We start from the raw sequence: 11,162 nt of genomic DNA on the forward strand, positions 1-11,162 counted from the left end.
CAAAACTTTACAAACAGGCAAAAAAACCCAGTAAAAAAAAAACATTGATAACATTTGCAATATTCACTTTAAACTAAATAAATGGGAACTTATTTTCTACTTTTTATTGAATACCTCTTTTCTGTTGCTGATTTTCTTGTGCTTTTTAAGTATGTTCTTCACTATCTGACGCTGAGGGAGCAACAGTTGGGACAAATACTATTTGTTCTATTCTACTTTTCTATTCTACTAATCAAAATCCCTATTGATGAGGTACAAATCCAAGAAGGCTGTAAAAAGATCCCAAACATTTTGATTGTTTTTCTGTTTTTTTTCTGTGCAGATTAACAGCATAAATTCTGTAATAAATGATTTATAACTAATACCTGTATCAATGTTATACGGTATTTCCACTGCAGGTCTACTCTTCCACTGCAGGTCTACTCTTCCACTGCAGGTCTACTCTTCCACTTTTCTGCTGTAACTCTATCTTTAAAAGGTATTTTTAAAAATGCAAAACACAACCTACAGTTTAACTGCTTGATTTAAAGGGATCAAAATCCAATCATGGCATAGTGTTCTGATAATACAGCAATAAAAAAATCTATGACATGCTTGGACTAATTTACTAGATTTGGTTTCATCAAGATGACTGACGCAATACCTTAGTGCTGCTGATCTCTTAAGGTTTAATGATGCAACAGTCTCTTTTTAAACTTTGACCTTCTCGCTCTCTTAGAGACCATGTCAGAAGTTGGCGTTAAAAAAACAAAAAAACAAAAGAAAACAACAAAAAAGAAAAACACACTAATTTTCTCCTCAGTGATGCTGTGGATGCGACAATCCTGACACCACAACAATTAGGTTTATCGTCAACAGAATGTGGAGTCAACAGAAACTGCGGCATTAGTGCGTGTGTTGTTGTTGATAAAGTTAATGTAGAATACACACACACACACATATGTATGACCCTCAGGGTGAGTGTGTCTTTGAACAGGATACACCCGGTGGACAAGGAAACCACTTAGTAACACACACACACACGTATATAAACTCTCCCTCCTCTGTACCTCTTCCTGGAAATGAACACCACCCACCCACACACACATTAAAGCACAAACACTCCCTGCCCTCCACTCTCAAGTCTCTTCTTAATGAAAAGACTAATTTGTGTATGTGTATGTTTCTCTTGTCTGACGGTGCATGTCGTAATAGAAAGCAGCGACCCCAGACAAACACAGGAAATGCCTCCACAGTGTTTCCCCTGGCATGAAATTAGCAGAGAGCTAAAAAAACGGATTAAGGAATGGAAAGGTTCAGTCCCTTTACCTGAACACTGTGGGCTATTTGTTGCTCTGCTTGGGTAGTAGGTTTGAAGGGGGGGGATGGGTGGTGAACTCAAGAGCACTGGGATTATGGTACATCTTTTTCCAAAACTCACCAACATTCATGCTTTAATGGTTGCAAAAAAGGGGGCTTGATAAATTAAGAGTGAATGAATAAAATGTGCTGATGGGATCGTTTCAGCACTTCTAGTAGTACACTGTATAACTGCTAATTACCTTTGTCAAAATGCTATAGTAAAATAAATGTAATAATCATACTAATTATAATATCAATCATTAGAATTCACCAATGAAAAAAACAACAACTGCATGTTAACAAAAGTTATTTATTAACATCTGAATCTGAACCGGCAAATATCTGATCAGGTTATTCTGCCAAAGTCCAAATATGTTTCGACATCCTTTGCTTTTTATCTTTTTCTTATTCTTGTTTCTCTTTGTTTCTGCTCAGCTACAGCTGCGCTCATTAGTAACGCTTGTCTCTCCTTCAGTCTGTAAATCAGGCACAGTAATGAGTAGGGGTGGATATTGGCAAAGAAGCCACGGTTCAATTCGAATCACGATTCACATGCCACGATGCGATTCCATCACGATGCATCATGATACTTGAAATATTGCGATGCATTGCGATATTTTCACTGAACACTGTAAGAAAAAGATACAGCCATTGCCAGTGGCTGACTGGCTGGGTGTGATCTGGATAGTGTCTTCAATTGATACATAACTGAAAGCAACTGAATTCATACATGGCTGTATTTATTGAAACGACTTTTGGAGGTGTTGCCATGAAAACAAATACTGGACAGAAATATTACTATTACTGGTGTGGACACAGTGACAAAAAGATCTTAGGATTCATCAAACTTAAAATAACAAAATAAGGATAATCAGTGCGATTTACATGGCCTCAGTGGTCCTTTAAAGCAATGAAATGAAAACATTTAAATGTATGACATTTCTCCTTTTGCAAATTACTTGCATCATATCCATTTCGTTTTTACCTTCTTTGTTTTTAAAGCCAAAATGCATCTAAGCATCTGACTTGAAATGTGATGGTGCCGCGGGGCGAATTTTCATAGTGTCCTCCGTGTTTTATTTCATATGACTCGTCGCAGTATCCCATGGCCGGACATGCTTGTGACACAAGGCAGCGGGCGTCAACACATCCGCAGCGACATCTGCTGGACTGGAAGTTGTATTCCACTTGATTTGGCTGATGTGCGCCAACCATTAATGTATTTTATTTGTTCATTTATTATTTTTTTTAATAATCGATTCTTGCCTTCAAGAATCGATGCAGTAGATCACAAAAATCAGAATCGCCATGCATCGTCATGACGATTATTTTGCACACCCTTAGTAACGAGCTAAAGAAACATGGTCTAAATCCAGATGTTTAATACATCAATCCATTGAGAAAGTGAAACTAAATAAAATGTGACGTTTCTATTGTCTTAAGTGGTTTTGCTTACTGAAGGTTGGTTATTTGTGCTTGGAGACACAGGTAGCTCCTCTAACAGCTCTGTGTCTGTTTCCCACCGTTGTTGCTCCCTCTGCATTCGACCAAACTGCTGTACAAGCAATGGTGGGGTTGAACTGCAAATGTAGTATTATCTTTGTTTTTTCTCCAAGATGAAGTTTAATTCATTTTATTAGCTTTTTATGAATAATTTGATGCATATTACCTGTTTGTGAGTGTGGTCCACCCTGCTGGAGCCATGTAGGAGGAACATAAAGAGGAGCAGATCTTCTAAGCTGATTTGTTTGCAGAGTGGTAATCAGGTTTCAGTACTTTTTATAATTCCAGCTCTGATGTTCCTTCACTTATTTCTTGACTTTTCTTTCCAGGAAGAAACGGTTCTCCAGTCAATGGTTCTCATGTGTTCCCTGGAACTCACAGGTGAACATTCCTCCAGCATCCGCTAGAAATAATTTCTTTCCTTCTCTACCCTGGCCTTCCACACATGCCATCCATTACTCACCTACATTGCCTCACAGCGTTCTTATTCGTGTGATGCTAAGAAACAAACATCATCAGCAGGTGCCTGTACCTATCAACCTCCAGCCCTGTGGATATACTTACCTCTCCAGTGGATCTGAACTGTCCTCAGTGACAGTAAACCTCCATCCTCTTTCAATCTACTTTACAAAATAGTAAACTCCACTTCTTGCAATTCCCACCGTGTCCTCCAGCTGTAGCCTGGAAGAAATTATCCCTTCTTTCCATGAATTAATGATTCAGAACTTCATTAACTGCCCTTGGTTGCCCATACTAGAACCTTACTTAAAAAAACCATCATACCTAATCTGGTTGAGGAGAAAAATACTCAAATACGGTGTGCTATCCTGCAGCATAAGGTATCAATTTACCACTTTATGCATAGTTTGAGGCTCATTTTGACCTTTAATCAATAGCCTTCTTCAGGGTGAACTATCAGATTTAGCACTGGAGTCAAACTTGGTCACTCCAAAACACATTATAAGCGTTTATTCAACCACCTACGTTGATAGTAAGTCTAGTTCAACCCATGGGCGTAGGTTTGCATAGGGACCATTGGGACATGTCCCTACCAAAATTTTGAACCGACCTAATTGTCCCGACCAATAATTGGATGTGAGCAACATGTTTATAATTTCCAGCAGTAGTTGTTGCAGCAGTGGCTTCTTTTCCTCTCGCAGCTCCTCTGCCTGGTCTCTCCTGTCCCTTTCATGTAGCAGCGCATGAAACTGTGCGGCACTGTTTAACTCCACTCTCATTGGTTGTTCTGCCTTAAGTTCCGCCTTCTCTCTCTCTGATTGGCTGTTTTCTAGTCCGCGTGTGCTTGGAGCACAACATTGAAAATGTATTCACACTAGAATGCAGCGGTTGCTACAATTAATATTAGGCTACAAAACTAGTCCCGATAAAAAAAAAAATAATATCATGTTCACTAAAGAACAAAAACCTTTTTTTTTTCTTTTATAAAACGAAATATTCTGAGTCAGCCTGGAGTTCTGAAGACTGCTGGAAAAATGTGCAAATAAAGGCTGTAAGCCATCAACATTTCTGATTCTTAGCCACAGCCACCTAAAACAGAAAATGTGAGGGTTTCCTTTTTACCGATATTTAGTTGATATTACGGTTTTCATTTTTTTGTTTTTATTTTTACAATTTTGATATAATAACTGATCTAAGTGGGTTGCTCTGTGGGGAAAGGCACATTTTACATTTATATTACTGTATGTTTTAGAGTCTCTATTCTCCAGTTAATGATGAATCACTCACTAAATTAGTTGACGATTATTGAAATAATCAATTAATATGATTAATTTTTTTCAGCCCCAGATGAAATACATGAAATGGGCGACACAGAGTAACTACAGCCCAGATGTTCAACTTTTATAGTGAAGTTAATATTTTAATGATTGTATTATTTTGCTTGATACAGAGAGAGAATAGTAGGTACAAATATAACAGTGGGGTTTAACTCTGCACAATTCTATATCTTCAGAAGAAAATACTGTATTTACCTTCTCTCTTAGTCGTTCAAATCAAACCGTTTTCAAAGTGGAAAACAGTCCTAATTCCACATTGATCAGAGCCGGTGATACTTCAAACATTGATAAACAGCATCTAATGAGTGTAGAGCTTATAACATTTTTATTAGTGGAGCAAAATGTTGCTTTTCTCTTTTAACAATGAATTCCTCTTATCAGTACGGATGCTCACATCGAGCATAAAAAAGGGCATGCATATTGCATAGCACCAATGACACCAGACCAATAGTGTCCCTACCAAAGTTCAAATCAAACCTACGCCCTTGGTTCAACCTGAACAAAAGTAATCCCAGTTGCTACCACCACTATGTGTCCCAGTGGCTATGGTGTTGTTTTGTGCTGCAAACAGGTTTTTTTTCTTTTATTTCACACTACAAGGTATTGGTCTTAGTCCCCCTGCGATCAGTCTGAATTCAAATGGCAAAATTTTTCCAACAGAAAAATGAAAAAAGATAATTTTGATGTTTTAGATGCAGTTAGATTTTAAGGACATCATTTTGAACCTTGCAATGTTTTCTCCTTGCAAGGTTCTGTTGTTCTGAATAGTTCAGCAGAGCAGATACCTCATGGCACATCCACACGTTGCAATGGTCAAAATATTTGGATACATTTTTATTTTATTTTTCATACTTCCTTTGCTACTTTTAACAAAAAGATAGGATTGACCTATTCCAATCTAGTTAATTTGTTACTTAATGTGTAAAGATGATATTTCATGTAATTTTTAAGGATTGTATTACTATCCTTTAGAATTCTGTAGAGATGCACAATCCAGTTTTTTTCTGATTATATCCGATATTGGTACCTGCGCTGAGCATATTGGCTGATATCCAGTACAGATCCAATCCAACTGTCGAATGAAAAAACCTATACCTTGAAGTCTGATTGAAGGCTTTAGACTTGACATAAAACAGCGTTAAAAAAGGTAGCAAATTAACACAGATATAAATATACTATAGATTATTTATTAACAAATAAAGTGTAAACTTGCAGCAAGATGAAAGAGATAACAGTTTTGTATAAAGTGCACTTGAACTGGATCATCAATATAACAATTAGCTAATTAGTCAATATAAGATGTGATATCTGGTGCAGGTATCAGATCTGTGCATGTCTGGTTCTGTGTCCCGGATATAGTCATGCTGTGGGGACAAATTCTCATATCAACACGTATAGCAAAACAGCTTGTAAGACTGATTACTACAGCTGCTAAAAATGAGTAAAATCCGTCTTAAACCATCATGCATGACTGGCCGTACTAGAGCCATGAAGATGAACCACCCTGACAGAACAGTGATGTCTTCATCAGGTATGGGAGCACCTCAGCCAACAACACCTGCTCTCAAGGACGTGAGCATCACAGACACTCTCAGTATAGTTTGGAATATCCAACTCTTTTAAGGTAAACGCTACACTAGAAAACACATATCTAGATTGACATGGGGGCAGTTCTGCAAACCCAGTCAGCAACACACAATGCAGACCTTACATTCCACCTCAGGCCGTTTGACAAGCACGCCCACTCTGATTGATGTGAAAACACCATCGTAGGTTATGGGTGGGTAGGTAAACAAGCCGCTAGTCGCACTAATCCACAGGTCAGCCAGGTAAGAGTGACGTGAGACGTCACAACGGTTCAAATACCTGGAATTCCACACAAGTCTGTTCAAACACAGGAAACTCAGAGCAGCAGAGCAGAGGGGTTCAAATGTTTCTTTAGGTTGATTCACTTATTGTCCTCTACACAGCAAAAAGTCAAGTGTTGATTTAACTCTGACAAAGTTGATTTTAACACTTTTTCAGGGTTTGTATAGGTCCACACTCTTAAGAGTTAAATTGACACAATTGAAATAGTTACTTTTTTAACACTGTAACAGAGTTCCTTTTTTTAAATCACAAGGGAGAGTAAAATTAGGTCTGTCTGAACATAACTGTTAACACTGATCCAAGGACAAATATTAACTCCTTTGTTAGAGTTGATTTAACATATTCAAGTGTTGTCTACTAAAAATAAGTCACCTTATGACTGGTAAATCATAATAAAACAAAATTAAAAACAAATATATTTTAGATGCTTTATTTTTCAATTTGTGTTTCCAACACTTTAAATTGTGGTACAATAAACAAACACTGGTCAAATGTCTTGACTTACTCACAGGAGAGCACAAGGGGCTGGTTAAGTTGCCTCACTCATTAGTCTTGAACTCTTGTTTATTCCTTCATATTGTCGACGTAAATATTATACACTTTTGTCTGCGAAAATGTATAAAAACGAATTAATGCAGCATCATAAGAGAAATTAAACACAAAATGTGCTTTGAACATCTCATGAAATGCTCCTACAGAGCGTTTGGCCTGGCATGGGTTGAGGCATTTGTCCATGACTATCTAGAAGCTGTTAGTCTTGCTCTTCTGACGCCCAACAGCAAGGAAAGATGGCTGGAGACCCTGTTCACTCCAGCGATGTTCCTCTTAACTACAGCATGACTAGGATTTAATAAATATACACCAAAACATAAGAAATCGACATACAGCTAAAACCCTTAGAAAACAAAATAAGATTCAATTATCTAACAAAAGAAATTCATTGGATGGCGCACATGACGTGCAATAAATATTTATAAACATTAAACGGAAGCCAAGAGTAATAAGTAAAGTTTGTTTTAAAAATATAAGGAATAGAAAGTACAGATACTTGTGTAAAAATATTATGAGAAGAAGTCAGAAGTAGGAAGAAAAATAAGTAATGGAGTAAAGTATAGACCACTGACGGTGGTCAGAGGGCCCGGTGGTGCCAGTGTACGGCAGCCCCGCTTCTGTCATTGAGCCCCAGGGCAGCTGTGGCTACAATGTAGCTTGCCACCATCAGTGTGTGAGTGTGTGTGTGAATGGGTGAATGAATGTAGTGTAAAGCGCTTTGGTCAAGTCTCCTGACTTGAATAAAGGCGCTATATAAGTACATGCCATTTACCATACCTAAAATGTCATGGTCTTGGTTCTGTTGTTCTTTACTTTGCCCCTTGTTTTCTAGTTTTATTGGTTTAATTCCAGTTTTGATGTTAGTTCTCATGTTTTTCTGTTGTCCTCTGTTGCCCTCGTGTGTGTGTGTTCCTTTCCCCTTGGCTCCCTCGTTGTCTCCTCTCACACCTGCTCCTTGTCAGCTCGTTAGCCCTGCCTTTGTCTCTCTCTGCTATATATGCTCTCCTTCTGCTCTCACTCTTTGTTGGTTCCTTGTCTTTGCTGTCCTCCCATGCTGTGGTCTACGTTCTTCGTCTCTCCCTGACTCCTTGTGTTTTGTTCCCCCAGATGTCTCCATGGTTCTGGTTTGCTTTATATTTTTCATGTTGGATTTTTGGATTCCCGCTCTGTTTCCTGTGTTTATATCATTAAAGCTGCAAGAAATCTCCTCAGCCTCTGCGCCTCTGCATTTGGGTCCTCAGACCACAACTAAACCCTGACATAAAAAGTGTACTTAGGTACAGTCATGAAGTATTTGTACTTCGTTACTTGACACCTCTGTCCCTGACTATCTTTTAAGTTTATATTATTCACATTTTTAATCTAACTATTGATAATAAATAGTAAGACAGGATCTTGTGAATTAAGCTAGTTTTGTTGACTGTTTGTTAGTCCTTGTGCTGCTTTAATTGGGTGGGATTTATTCTTTAGTGAGGATTGATTAAGTTCTTACAGACATTAGGTGTGAATTAAACTGTTACTTTAGTAATACATTGAAGTGTTCAATACTTATTTTAACAAATGTATTTCTTTGTTGAATCCTCCTCTTCAAATAGTTCCCAATATGATTAAAATATAAAACAATACATCTTAGTGTTATGCAGTCAGGTTTAGATTAAATTTCACCCCATTACTTAAACTTTAACCCAGATAGCAAACTACTGTCTATAAACAATCTAGCTTTAAAAACTGAAACACTTTCAAAAGTCAATAACAAAAGGAAAGGGTTTGATGTGACTTGATTATGAACTGAGATTTTTTCTCATCTGTTCCCAGTTTACTGTTGATGAACTGAATGCTGAACTCCCCTACTGGTGGAATTTACATTTGATTCCATACAACCCAGAATTACTAAAACATTATTTCATGATTTTCTATGGAAGGGAAACTTTTTCTCTGTTTGTTCGGTAAGAAACCACTACAAGCAATATTTGGTGTAGAGAGATGAGTGTTTCTGAGTTTTAAAGTGGTTTAAAGTAGACTTTCAACAGCTCTTGTTTAAATGCTGTAGTGACATCTGGTGGAAAACGTCTTCCACCTCTGTTCTTTGGTTCATCCTCATATCTCTGCTCTGGTCCAGAAGGTGTCTCAGTCAAACTGCAAAACTCATTCAACGACAGAGTAAAATTATTGCAGACACTGATGTCTAAGATTAAAATCGAGTCAAATCTCAAATTAATTAATATTTTCTAATCAAATTCTTCCATTCTAGTCCTCCTCTAACATCACCTTGCTGGAGATTAGGAAACCAGGTCCTCTGCTGCTACTTTATCACAGAAACATTGATCAACAGTTATCTCTTATATGCCTTTAAAACCAATAATTCAACATGGAAAACATAAGAGATGCTTTTATTTATAATAGATATAAATATGGATTTATGTTAAAAGAAACACGGGAAAATCTCAAACCTGAAACTGAAATCAAGAGTCAACAGTGGCTTCCTTGTTACTGGTCAAGAAATAACAAAGCAATAAAGGAAATACTATACTATATTTAATGTACCATTTAAACAGAAATTAAAATGAGAAGAATGTTTATGTGGAAACATTAAACCACTGATTGAATTACGTGTACATGAATCCTAAATATTTTTTATTACCTTCATTCAGACATGGGCAATGTGGAGTCAACAAGTCATCTCCATGTCATGTATTGGTTCTACCCAGCCAATTAACCAGGTGAGTCCAATCTTCACCGTGAATTAACCAGGTGAGTCCAATCTGCACAGGTTAATTCACGGTGAAGATTGGACTCACCTGGTTAATTGGCTGGGTAGAACCAATACATGACATGGAGATGACTTGTTGACTCCACATTGCCCATGTCTGCCTTCATTTTTATTACCCCAAGGAGGTTATGCTTTAATCGCCGTTGATTTGTCTCTTTTCAAAATCTAAATTTTGTTTACATTTTCAGAGAAGGTGTGTATTGTGGCTAGCACGATCAAGATCACCATCAGGATCTAAGATTTTAAGATTTCTGGAATACAGGTATTAACTTAAGGTGGTAGTCATAATCTGTTGTAGGAAATGAGCCACTTGGTGGAAGTCTGCGCTCTCCAAGTGTTTTTTTCTAGTTAGATAAAGTTATTAGCACTACAATAAGTCTGAAGGTTCCTAAAATATGGCAAATATGAAGAAAACACAGGTTTTGTATGACTTTTAATTGGTGGTATTAATATCTAACGTTTAGAATAGGGGTGGGTATTGGCAAAGAAGTCATGATTCGATTCGAATCACGATTCACATGCCACGATGCAATTCTATCACGATGCATCATGATACTTGAAATATTGCGATGCTTTGCGATATTTTCACTGAACACTGTAAGAAAAAGATACAGCCCTTACCAGTGGCTGACTGGCTGGGTATGATCTGGATAGTGTCTTCAATGTATACATAAATGAAAGCAACTGAATTCATACATAGCTGTATTTATTGAAATGACTTTTGGAGGTGTTGCCATGAAAACAAATACTGGACACAAATATTACTATTACTGGTGTGGACACACTGACAAAAAGATCTTAGGATTCATCAAACTTAAAATAACAAAATAAGGATAATCAGTGCTGTTTACATGGCCTCAGTGGTCCTTTAAACCAATGAAATGAAAACATTCAAATGTATGACGTTTCCCCTTTTGCAATTTATGTGCGTCATATCAATTTCGTTTTTACCTTCTTGGTTTTTAAAGCCAAAATGCATCCAAGCATCTGACTTGAAATGGGATGGAACCGCGATGTCGCTACCCGATCCGTACCGGTAGCACGATCCGTACCATCAGCTCATTTGCGCCTGCGCGAACAGAATAACTTCCGGGTCGCCAAAAAATAATGTAATTACGGTACTGAAAAAACTTTATTTATATCCTTAAATAATTAAAGAATACTAAACTACATTGTTAAGACAATATTGAAGACTTTTCTGGAAGAAATGGATGCTTTTTAAATTCAATCCATTGTATTGCTTGACGTCGTCATCAGACATGCTAAGAGCAGTCTGGGAATATATTATGAAAAACTGCAGGTCACGAAAGGTAGCAAATGAATCCATTGTG

The sequence above is a fragment of the Cyprinodon tularosa genome, unplaced genomic scaffold, assembly GCF_016077235.1.
Source record: "Cyprinodon tularosa strain WSP-4 unplaced genomic scaffold, ASM1607723v1 ctg460, whole genome shotgun sequence".
Classification (NCBI taxonomy): Eukaryota; Metazoa; Chordata; class Actinopteri; order Cyprinodontiformes; family Cyprinodontidae; genus Cyprinodon; species Cyprinodon tularosa.